The 12,410-nt window shown below is 43.0% G+C and overlaps 1 protein-coding gene across 3 annotated transcripts in view; it reads left to right on the top strand.

Annotated features, from left to right (window-relative positions):
• Prkn (parkin RBR E3 ubiquitin protein ligase) overlaps window positions 1-12,410 on the top strand; it is a 1,098,850-nt gene that overhangs the window by 932,826 nt on the left and 153,614 nt on the right. The window lies entirely within an intron of this gene.

The following is a 12,410-nucleotide window of genomic DNA, read 5'->3' as shown; positions in this document are numbered from 1 at the left end:
ATAATTCAAATAACACAAAACAGAGTTCCTGAATTATATGGTAAAAGTACAAAGCAATCAAAAAGACACCTTTGTCATTTGACACACAGGATGGGGTTGTAAGAAAGGCCTTATTTGTTTGGGGTTTTTTGTTTGTTTGTTTGGTTTGGTTTGGTTTTTGGTTTGGTTTGGTTTGTTATTTTGGAGTTTTGGGGTGTTTTGTTTTGTTTTTTGTTGTTGTTGTTGTTGTTGTTTTTCCTCCTCAGTTTTTGCTTAATTCAAAAAAAAAAAAATCATCATCTCTAGCCTTCCACTTTCATGTAAGGCTTCACCTAATCATTCATGACAAACAGCTATCTCTACTTCGGAGGTAATTACACTACATCCTAAGGCGGCAATTAATTACTGCGGCTGACAGGAAGTTACTCAGTGTCTAACCTGAACCCTTGCTAAAGTCTCAATCCAATATATCACGTAGCAACTTCTCATGTGATGTTCTCCAAGTCTGACTTCAGATATGTTGTTGCCCTGGGGTCAGTGGAACTATATTTGTATTCGACAAGTAGATGTGGCTTGAGAGACTCCCTTTCTCTGCTATGCTCTTGAGACATCTATCAGTTTGAGCTTTGGGGTTCATATCTTGTTCCCACTGTCACCAGAGTACCCAATGCTATATCTGGGGGCTCCCAGAAAACTGGCCTCCCTCTACAGTGTTCAGGAGCCCACCTATCTTCCATGGAATGGGTCACGATGCATTCCCACAGCTGTGCCAACTCAAAAGATTTTTGTGCCAGGATGTATTTATTAGTAAATAAAAGGGGGCAACTAGAAAAATGCCTATTAGAATAAACCCTTTCACTTTCCTGAGTTGATAAATCACTTTTCTACATCAGAAATGGAAGCCCCTATCCCCAAGGATTCCTGGAACAGTCAAGTTCTATGCAAGTATCGAGGTAAATTTCCCTACCACAAGTGAACATTAAGCCGTTACTATGTGCAAAGTGATTTAGAGTATTAAAAGCTTTCTAAAACACTGGCTCAGATTAGGAGAATTTATTCAAGTTAATTCTGAGTCTTAAGGGAATCGGGGAAAAGGAAATATTTAAAAACAGCATTATGTTAAGGGACAACACAGTGTCCTGAGTAACCTAAACTGGCCTGGAGAAGAGGCTTTCTGTACAAGATCGCCCACCCAAGGACTCTGGTACTTATCGGTGGCACAGGCAAAAAGGAGACTTCTGCTCTGGGAGGGAAATCTCCCAGAGAAGATGCAAGGCAGACATTCTGTGTAGCAATGACTTGGCCTAAGTAGGAGCATTAGACCACGAACAGAAGAGACAATTCAGGCTCCTGAGTTTGCAGGTTTTAAAGGATGCCCTCTGTAATGGCCATTCTTGGTTGCCAACTTGATTGCATCTGGAATTAACTGAAACCCAAAAATAGAGTGCACACCTGTTTAATTTGAGGTGGGAAGATCCACTTCTAATCCAGATCTTTGATGTAGGAAGACAAACCTTTAATCTAGATCTTTTGAGATGGGAAACCCACCTCTAATCTGAGCCATACCTTCTGCTGAAAGCCCATATGAGCACATGGAAGAAGGAAACTTTTGTTCTTTGACTGCTTGCTTTCACCTCCCTGGCAAATTCATTCCTTCATTGACATTAGAACCTACTTCTTCAGGCTTCTGGCCCGCTGAGATATCCAGCTCCATGGACTGAGCAACTGCTGGATTCTTAGACTTTTCATTCATAGCCATCATTGTTGGATTAGCTGGATCACCGCCTGTAAGTCATTCTAAAAATCCTCATTCTATATCATTCTATAAGTTCTATTACTCTAAAGAACCTGGAACAATACACCATTTGTGTCTCCAAGTATGCCTTAGGCAGGCATCAGGTAGACATAGGACTTGGCCCCCAGGTAACTTCTTGCTGTGAATTAAAAGGCATCTCTCCCCTTATGGGTGTGGCCTCTACCAATCCAAAAACGGGACTCTGTGTGGATAGAGTTATCCAAACAATGTGTAAATCACACAAAAGCATACAAATGTGGTTCAAAATCATATCTGAAATTTATACATATTTGTGTTTGGGTATAATAAATTAAATTTATACCAGGCCCATGGCAATATGGCCCACGTTGCAGTTATATTTGAGAATGTTATTAGAACTTCTAACTTCACAGCAGATAAAGAATTGGTTAACAGAACAAAAAGAAAGTAATAAGAGACACTCTTTGAGGATTCAAGAAACTTGGTGGTATAAGTAAGGTGCAATTGTCTAAGACTTTTGCTGAATGTCATACATACATGAGTTGTACATGCATGTACTGGACTCTGGAGCTAACAGAACCAGTCCCCAGAAGCCACTTACACTCAACTGTGTTAGCTAAGGTTCTCAAAAGGAGCAGAAATGATAGAATGAATGGATATAGATATGTACGAGAGATGTGTAATATATATATATATATACATATATAATATTGTAATATAATAATGTAATATATAAGAATTTATTAGACTGGATCACAGGTTGTGGTCTGGCTGATCCAACAATAGCTATCTCATAGTAGAATGGCCAAGAATCTGGTAATTGTTAATCTGCAAGGCTGGATGTCTCAGCAGTCCCAATCTGGCACTGGGGTTCTGGAGGTTTCCTGAAGAGCTGCTGATCCCCAGTCTAGGTTGGAATCCCATGAAAGTTGGTTCTAATACTGGTAATGGGACACCTCAGCAATGGGATACATTGACTTGCCGATGAGACTGAGAGCAAGTAGACAAAAAGCAGAGGATTCCATCTCCCAAGACCTTTTATCCAGGCTGCCACCACAAGGTGTGGCCCAGATTTGGGATGTGTCTTCCCAATTCAAATATTCTGATTAAGAAAACCCTTACAGGGAGGCAGAGGCAGGCCGATCTCTGTGAGTTCGAGGCCAGCCTGGTCTCCAGAGCGAGTGCCAGGATAGGCTCCAAAGCTACACAGAGAAACCCTGTCTCGAAAAACCAAAGAAGAAGAAGAGAGAAAGAGAGGAGGAGGAAGAGGAGAGGAGGAGGAGGAGGAAGGAGGAAGAGGAGGAGGAGGAGGAGGAGAGGAGGAGGAGGAGGAGGAGGAGGAGGAGAAAGAAAGGAAAAGAAAAGAAAAGAAAAGAAAAAAAAGAAAAGGGAAAAAATGCTTACAGAAGTGCCCATGATCTTGGGTTTTAGTTTATGCCAGTCATAATCAACTCGACATGATACTGGCCATCACATCTTTTTCCAACTTCATGTTGATGTTGTGAAGTGGACCAGACCATGCCAGGAGCACTTGTGAGACTGGCTTGTTTTTTGCAGGGGGTTCCAGAAAGAAGCTGACCTATAAGTACCCTATCTGTTGGCATATGATTACCATATAGTTAAGCAGAGGTCACTGAGGTGCGTGGTATTAAGTTGTATTTGTAGTCTGCCTTGGGTAATAGACAACCAACATCTATCTTTCATTTCATCTTTGGAGCTGTGTTGTATATTCTATATATTTGGGCCATCAGTATAACTAAAACATATTTTATGCATGTTTCAATAGCATCATCTGAGATATCATCAAAGTGACTCATCTAGAGTCGATTTAAAACCCTATTTTTGTCAGTTACATCTGTTGGTTATTCGATAGTCAAATAACAGCGAGACATTTTTAGAATCTTTGGGTAGAACACAAATTTGTAGGTTAAAATAGTTGCATTTCTGAAATGATGCAGTGGATATAATAATTATTTCAAAATTATTATTTTACATGCATAAGCAGTCTGTTTGGATGTATGTCTGTGTACGCCATGGATGCAGCCCATACAGAAGCCAGAACAGGATGCTATATCCCCTGAAACTGGAGTTACAGGTGATTGGGAACTATCGTATAGGTGCCGGGAATTAAACCTGGGTCCTCTGGAAGAACAGCCACTGCAACTCCTCAGCCAGTTCTCAAGCCCAGAATGTAATAATTTTAATAATATGTAGTCTTTGAAGATCCCAAGTGCTGAAACATTGGATCCACATGGGAGTTCTTTCTTGGTTCTTATAACATTAAGGTTTTCAGAACCGACCAACTCTGCTTCCTCATAGTCTAATTTCTCCTGTTTTCTTTCTGGTCCTTTTCCCTTCTCTCTGGTGTTAAAAAAAAATGCCCCAGTTCACTGTCTACAAGGGATGATATTACCATCATATTTTCACACCATTGCCTTCCGAAGCGTTCACTGAATTCTTCCCATAATCTCTCCTGCATCTCTGGTTAATCTTTCAGAAACACATTCAGGTAATTTAAATCGCAGCCTCTGTGACTGAAGTATATACAAAGTTTTGAAGAATGGGAACAATTAGGGACATTCATGGGACTGGAATTCATTTAGCAGGCCTGCAAGGATTTTAGCTCCTATTTGCTTTTCCTTGTGGCACTGTCCTTTGCATCAATGTCTTCCTGGGACCGCTCAGTGCCCAGCCTCATTGTCGAGCCCTCTCTAGAGACACTTTGCATGCACCCTTTGCTCATTCATTGTAAACCCAGTGCTTGCTGAAGCTCATACCACAGTGGCTAGAATCACCCCCACACTATCTGAAACCTATGCAGAATCAATGGTAAAAGCCTTGAGAGACTTTTTTTAAAAAATAACTTTGGAGTCCAGTTTACTCCTTAATTTCTAACATGAAATCAAGGGCTCCTTTTAGCAGGAAAGGGTAATCTTAAACTTTATATGAAGACAGAACCCAGTAATCCTTGTGACAGCACAGCATCAGAGGCCATCAGGACTGATGGGAAGAGTCCGGGTCTACAGAGCAAACCAGCAGCTTAGCCAATTCAAGCCAGAAGTGCGAATCAGAAACCAGGAGCTTACTTTGTTAAAATTACGTCAAATGGCAAGACTTTTGGTCTTCTACAGATGCCACTCAAAATCTAAAGCATTCCAGCTGCTGGAGAGGCCATTCATTCTGCATTACAGATAAAGTTACTCAACACGCTCTCTCCCCCATTTTCAACTGCCTGGCATTTGTGTTTTCATTCCTTAGAATGTCACATTGTAGTTACCAGGCCTCTCAGAATCCAGTCCCTGAGGTGAGGTACTCTCCGTGCCAGACAGCCATGTTTGTCAGCAGTGAGGCACAGTTTTAGTTTCATGTTCAGGCCATCTGCAAGCCTGTGTTGTACCACCGTGCCACACCCAGGATCTGGTGACATATTGGGAAGACAGGTTTCTAATGGAGAATATCAGGTTAGTTAGACCCTTCTGTCCATTTGAAATCTAAAGCTGCTTTTTATTGCAAAATCAATTTTTTTTACTGTGTATGGTATATGTTACATAAGAACATTTTTCACAGAAGCATATACTGAACACTAAGCATATTCCCTCAGAGGCCCTCGCCTTCACTTTTTTCATCTTCCTCCCCTATCATTTAACCCCCTTATGTTCCACCAGACATGCTCAACCTGTGGGCCCCATATGTCCCATGATGGCTGTGACTGCCACCTAACAGACTTGCAAATGGCAGTGTTCTGTCACCATGTCAACAGGTTGAACATCCCTGCCAGGCAGTTTCACCTCCACTTTAATGTCCTGTATGTTGAGTTAGATTCCCTTCCTATGGCTGCAATAAAATGCCCTACACAAAGGAGAAGGGCTTTATTTCTGCTCACAGTCCAACATGTGGAGGAAGTCAAGAGTACAGGAGCTTGAAGCAGCTACAACAGAGAGAGACCTTGATGAATGCATGCAAGCTGCTCAGTCCCCTGTGTCCCTCTCTCCCACCCAGGATCCCACTGAAGGAACAGCCCCACCCTCCGTGTACAGGTCTTCCCATCCTACTTAATGCAATCAAGATAATCCCCACAAACCTTCCCAACGGCCTGTCTCCCGGGTCACCCTAGATTCTAGCAAACTGACAACACTAACCATTGCAAATACATACATGGCTCTCTATATCCAGATGAAACATAGGACACATGTGCAAAAGAGAGCATGATATAAGTCTTTCTGAGTTAGGTTTAATTCACTTAGTATGATTATCTTCAGTGGTACCCATTTCCCCCCCAAATAATAGAACTTTATTCTTATGGTCAAAAGCCACATTTTTAAAATGTCACTTATATTTATTTCTTGTTATTGCTGCAAAATTCTTACAAACTTGAAAACTTAAGCAATCCTAAGCTTGTTGCTGTCACATTTGGTTGGGCTAGAAATTAATGTGGCTCTTGATGGTCTGAAATTGGGGTGTGAGCAGGGCTGTGTCCATTTTCAAGGTTCTACAAAGAGTTCCTTTTTTAGCTTCTAATAAATTTAGCTTCCATCTTTTGATCCCTCCCTCTATGTACAGGCCAGCAAGGTTCACTTTCCCTGCCCTTTACTGTTACTCCCTCCCTTAGCCCCTCCAGGCAGGAAGGAGTTGCTGCTTTGAAGGATCTGTGGAATTACATTGGATTCACCCAGATACAGAAGCCACCTCTCTATCCTGAAGGATACAGCACTAGCCCCATCTGCAGAGTCCTTTTACTATGGTGGGTACCACCACATCTTTGTGTTCCAGGAATAAATGCACCAGCATCTCTTGAGGGACCATTGTTGCTGGATATTTTTCTTGTCCCACCAGGTCCCGCCACCCTTCAGCCCCCAAATAAACACACAAAGACTTATATTAATTATTAAACTTCTGGTCGATGGCTAGGGCTTCTTATTGGCTAGCTCTGTCTTAATTACTAACCAATTTCTATTAATATAATTATTTCCACATGGTCTTATCTTACTGGAGAAGGGTCTGGACCTGTTACTCCTTCCACTACATGGCATCCCTCTGCCTCTCTCCCCAGCATTCTCCTTGTCTCCTAGCCCCACCTAACTTCCTGCCTCTACTAGCTATAGGCCAAACAGTGTTTTATTCATCAACCAATAAGAGAAACATATATACAGAAGGACATCCCCCATCAGGCCAACATTCCACGGGCCATGTCTTTCACAAGAACCCATTTAAAAATAGCCATCACTACAGGCATGGCTTTATCTCAAGTCCAGCTACTTATGGTGGGCCATTCCTTCACACACAGATGGAAACTTGTCTTGACTCAGATGCTATATTCACTAACTCTTTTCCCAGTCACTCTGCAGGCATCAATCAAGAACCTCAGCAATGTATAGAAATCAAACTGCTTCTAACTCCCAAGTCTTTGGTCCAGCTAGACCACTCTGCTCCTGCTGATTTGATCAAGGCTTGCCTCAGTTGTCCCTAACCAGTCAGTCAGTAGGTGAGCTAGTAGCAGCCTAGCTAGGACAAGATACCTAGCTCATCGGTCACATGAGGCCCTTCCTGCAGGGCAACCTAGCCCTTGTGGTAGGGACCAGAATCTGAGAGGACAGAGGTAGACAAGGTCCCCCAGGCTATGAAGTATCAGCTTCACCCCATTATTCTAGCCATATCACAAGATGATTCTGTCTTCAGAGAGTAGCATGTAAGACTCAATTTATTAATAGGAGAATTTCATAAAGCTGGGAAGGGAATAGGTACCATTTTGTCAAACAGCTCCACCTCAGAAACAATTGGAACTTAGTATGAACTTGTGTCGCCTTTTCCAAATCTAGGCTGACATTCCTCACACCTTATAATGCAGGGACCAGCTGTGCTTGTGAGCATGTGTCGATGAGCTTATGATCCTACCTGACATTAGAAGCAGAACAATTGTGCTGACTTGGCCCTTGTCTGGATACCTGCAAGCTCCGGCACATGGCTGGCTATCCTTCCAGCACTCTCTACAGAGATCATTGTAGATATCCAGTGATTGTGAAAGAGTGGTACTTATGTAATGAACAACATAAATATAATTTGCTATTCTTATTTTGCATCAGTGTCTGGACGTCTTAGAGGCAATCAGTGAAGGTCTGGGTGGAAACTATTTGTCATCTCATGTGCATGTGACCGTGCAGTCAGGTTTCCTTCTACCCTGATGCCATTTGCTGTCCACTTTTATGAAAGTGGGTAATGTGGCCATTTTAAATCTGGTTTAGAATAAGATGATCTGAAACCATATAAAAATTCCCGAACCTGTTAAAACCGGTGAAGAGTTAGCTCTTGATGCTGATGTCTCAAAGCAATGCAGTGGAATAGGCATGAGAGTCATTGCTTTGGTTGTTATTAGCCTTGCCTTTACTGTATGTGACACACACACACAAAATAGGTAAATAAATAAATATAAAACTCCCAGCGTGAACCTACTCATCTTTAGTTAAAGCTATGTCATTTTGTGTCTGTGTGGACCTGGGCAAGTCACTTCATCTGTGTGTGTAAGTCTGACAGACAGGAGGAGCGGTAGCAATGACATGGCAGGAGGGAAATCTTGAGGTTCAAGGCAACAGGAGGAGAGCACTTATCTGGGAGCCTGGATTATCCAGTGCTCCCTCACACATGGGATTGGGCTCCAGTACTGTGACTGGGCTCCACTCTCATCAATAATTTGTCAGCATTCCCTCCACGGAGGAAGAGGAACTACACTCTTCCATTAAGAAGGCTCCATGATCGTGTAAGGGGCAGGTTCCTGAGGTGTCTGTATCAAACCGGCTAGATTCCCTCTCACACACAGAAGGGAACATCTCCAGCGCTCACATGTCCTCTGCTGGGACTTAAGCAGGGAAGTAACTCATCAGTGTGAGAAAAATGTGGGGCAGTTCATTGGCCCCAAGAGCACAAGCCAGTAAGCAGCAGGTGCGTGCCACCCTCTCTTCCCTTCTGGCGGTTTTGCCCTTCTGGATGCTGTAAGGACCAGGGCCCTTGTAACTAATTTTAACATGCTTGCCTCCTTGTAATCTTTGGGGAGGAAAAACTGGATTTGGGCATCCTGGGCTCGTTCCACCAGACTGCTCACAGAAGAGGAGCAGCCATGCAGAAATCCAGGTCAGCTTCCAGCTCCTGGCCTGTTGGTCCTTGTCTTGTAGCAGTTAGGGAACAAAGCAAGAAGCAGACATGGGATGCACAGAGTCCTACTTGAAGCAGTCCTCTGACCTGAAGGCCAGTCTATGGGAAGAATTTCTACAGGGCCTGTGAGAGAGGGACCTTCACCCTAGGTCCAGAATAAGATCACGACTGGCTTAGACATCCATTGGGCCTCAGCTCTTACAGAGTGATATCTTTGTGCAAAGCTCATAATCATCTTGCCATTAAAAACTTTTTTTTTTTGGTTTTTCGAAACAGGGTTTCTCTGTGTAGCTTTGGAGCCTATCCTGGCACTCGCTCTGGAGACCAGGCTGGCCTCGAACTCAGAGATCCGCCTGCCTCTACCTCCCGAGTGCTGGGATTAAAGGCGTGCACCACCAACGCCTGGCTCATTAAAAACATTTTTTGTTGATGATTTGCCTGCATGTAAGTGGCCCAACCACATGATATAGTGCTCACATAGTCCAGAAGAGGGCATTGGATACCCTGGACCTGGGGTTGCAGACAGTTGTAAGCTACCATGTGTATAAAGGAACCTGCCCCAGGACTTCTGCAAGAGCAGCAATTGCTCTTTACCACTGAGCTGAATCCCTAGCCCCAGTCATCTCGTCTTTAAAAAATGGCCTCACTATACACACACATGTTTGCACACACAGACACACACATAGTATGTGATATGTGTATCTATGTATATATGTATACATCCTTTTCCTGCCTCACACACACACACACACTGTGATTCCAAAGTCTCATTTCATACTTAGGTATTGATATATCATTTACTTGGGCAGAATAGAAAGAAAATCAATTTTCCTTCAAGCCTCCTTACATCAAATGGATGAGGGGACCACAGCCAGTTCCTCCAGCCTGACCAGCTCCATCCTGCTATGTCCACTTGTCTGGGAGGAGAACAGAAGTTTCCAGTCCAAGAGGGAAACTCTCACCATGCTGTACGCCGATACCACGTGAAGCTGTAATCTTGAAAACCCTGGATCTCCAAGGGTCCTTTGAAGATGCATTGCTTCACCTCCTGGAGCTGGTGCTTCTCTGTTTGATACCTGGTGCATCACAGCATGTGTAAGCCGAGGGGCTGCAGTTGCCTGGGGGACAGTTGTGCGGACAGTGTTCCATCTGTTACCTTCTGATGTATCCACAAAGCAAGGCTTTCTCCCAGAGTTCTGAACCATTCTGTCTGTGGGAAAAGAAGTATCGGGTGTGCACAGGGCACCCTGTGGGTGCTAGAGATAGGACCAGATGGCTCCTGTGGAGCATCTCCTGGGTAGTCCCAGAGTGCTTTTAGAAGCACAATAACACATAATGCCCCCAAACTGCCATTTTTTACCATGTCCTTTCACTGGCAGACAATAGTGAACAGGGTGCTGAGAGACCACACCTCCAACCACAAACACAAAGCAGAGAGCAAGCTGGAAGGAAGGTGACACTCTAATCTCTCAAAGCCCATCCCCAATGATGTAGCTCCTCCTACAAGGCTACATCTCCCCAAACAGCGCCACCATCTGGAGACCAAGTGTCAAATGCCTAAGCCTATGGGGGACACTTCCCATTCAAGCCACCACACATATAATTATATTTATTAATCTATGCAAGAATCCTTCTCAATATGGTTAAGAAACCTTTATTGACTTAAGCAGATGGATCAGTAGATACTGCAAAAAAATCCATATTATACAAAAAATGCATTTATCTACAGTTTTTGAGTGTTCTGCATGCAGCTGACTTATGGGAATCCTTGTCAAAAATAATATTTTAACATAAACGGTCTTAGAATAATACATGTGTTGGGTTCACCCATATCCTTATTGTAGAGAAAATAAAATAGAAAACTACTGTTAAAATGCATACCAGCATATAGAGCATTTAGAGGTTTACAAAAGCATTTTTTATTCAGCCTATTGTTGAAATGCAAATTGAAAAGACAGCCATTTGTTTTTGTTTTGCTTAGCAGCAAAGGTAGACAAATTAAGTTTGAGACCAAAAGCCTAAAGTCCCCTGCTCTATTGTGAAATACCCTCCAACCTAAGTCTACATTGTGTCACATAGAGTTAGCCTTTGTCTACCAGGGAACACTAGGTTCCAAGTCCACAGCCTGTGATGGGCTTGGGGAGAAAGGAGACAGTCTCCACTCAGTCTCCATTCTCCACATCAACTGAAACTGATGCTGGCAGATAAGACAATGCTGCCACTGTCCTATCCTCAGTGCCTTTTCCATTATCCTTGGTCTGACTGTTTACTAGAAATACCAGCTTTCTATCACCTTAAGACAGTGCGAATGTCTTATGGTGTGCACTTCCAGAAGCTGTTGCAATGCCCTGTAGGGCATCCTAGCTGTTGTCCTAAATTGAGATGACAGTGTTGTTCATATTAAATTGCCTTCTCGCTTGGCTTGGCATGCTGGGATCCATATCTATTAATGCAGGAGTGTCCAAATGTCCTGCCAGGAAAGCAATTTGTTCCTCAGTAGGGTGTCGGGGAAGCAGCTGGTCTAGGAAGCCATCAGAGGTGATGTTAGGGGCAAGTTGTGTTTTTTCTTGATTTAATGGAAAATCTTACTGATCCTTCGTCCCACTTGTCCTCTCCTCTTGTCAACATGGAAGCACATATCCATCAGCCCTCTCCCTCATCTTCTCTAGCCTGACACGGCTCTCTTGTGGGGAGGCAGCTCTTCACATAGCCCAAGCTGGACAATAAACATTTTGACAACAACAAACACATGATTAATGGATTTTTCTAATGCCCTTGGGAGGCAGCAGAATTTGGCAGCATTTGGTTAAATATTAAATTTAAAACCAACTAAACTTTTTGTTTTAAATTTTTTCTCCAAAAAAATTATATGTATATATAATATTATATATATCAACTATATATATAAATTATATATATAAATATATATAATGTCAGTATTTGTTCTTTGTGTCTCTTCTGCCAGCTCCAAGAAAGCTTTGTTCTAAATGAAAACTTGAAAGTTCAGCAGGCTCAGCTTGCATGTCTTTTCCAATAAACTGAGTGTTCCATAACTAATCCTAACCAGAATGCCAAGAGCAGTGACTGGACACCAAGCTTGCGTTCATCATGGAGTGCTGAAGTTTGTTTGGAAATAATCCCATAAGCAAGAAGTACTCAGGCAGGGTCTTATGGAAAGGGACTCCCAGCCAGCTGGTAGCACAGGCCTGTAATCCTAGCTACTCAGGAGGATAAAGCAGGACCACCAGCCCAAGCCATGTCTGGGCTTCAGCTGAGTTCAGGGTCCTATCTTAAGCTCAAACATAAAAAGCAGCCTGAGAATGTAGCTTAGGTAGAGCATTTGCTTGGCATGTGTGATGCCCAGGATTCAGTCTCCAACAGAGAAAAGGATAAATTGAAGGAAAGAAATGAAGAAAAGTGGAGACTGGAGAGATGGCTCAGGGGTTAGGAGCACTGCCTGCTTTTCCAGAGGACCTGGTTCAATCCCCAACACCCACATGGCAGCTCTCAACTG

The sequence above is a fragment of the Cricetulus griseus genome, chromosome 2, assembly GCF_003668045.3.
Source record: "Cricetulus griseus strain 17A/GY chromosome 2, alternate assembly CriGri-PICRH-1.0, whole genome shotgun sequence".
Taxonomy (NCBI): domain Eukaryota; kingdom Metazoa; phylum Chordata; class Mammalia; order Rodentia; family Cricetidae; genus Cricetulus; species Cricetulus griseus.
Note: the sequence above shows the minus strand (reverse complement) of the source record. Positions and strands in the feature narration are given on the sequence as shown.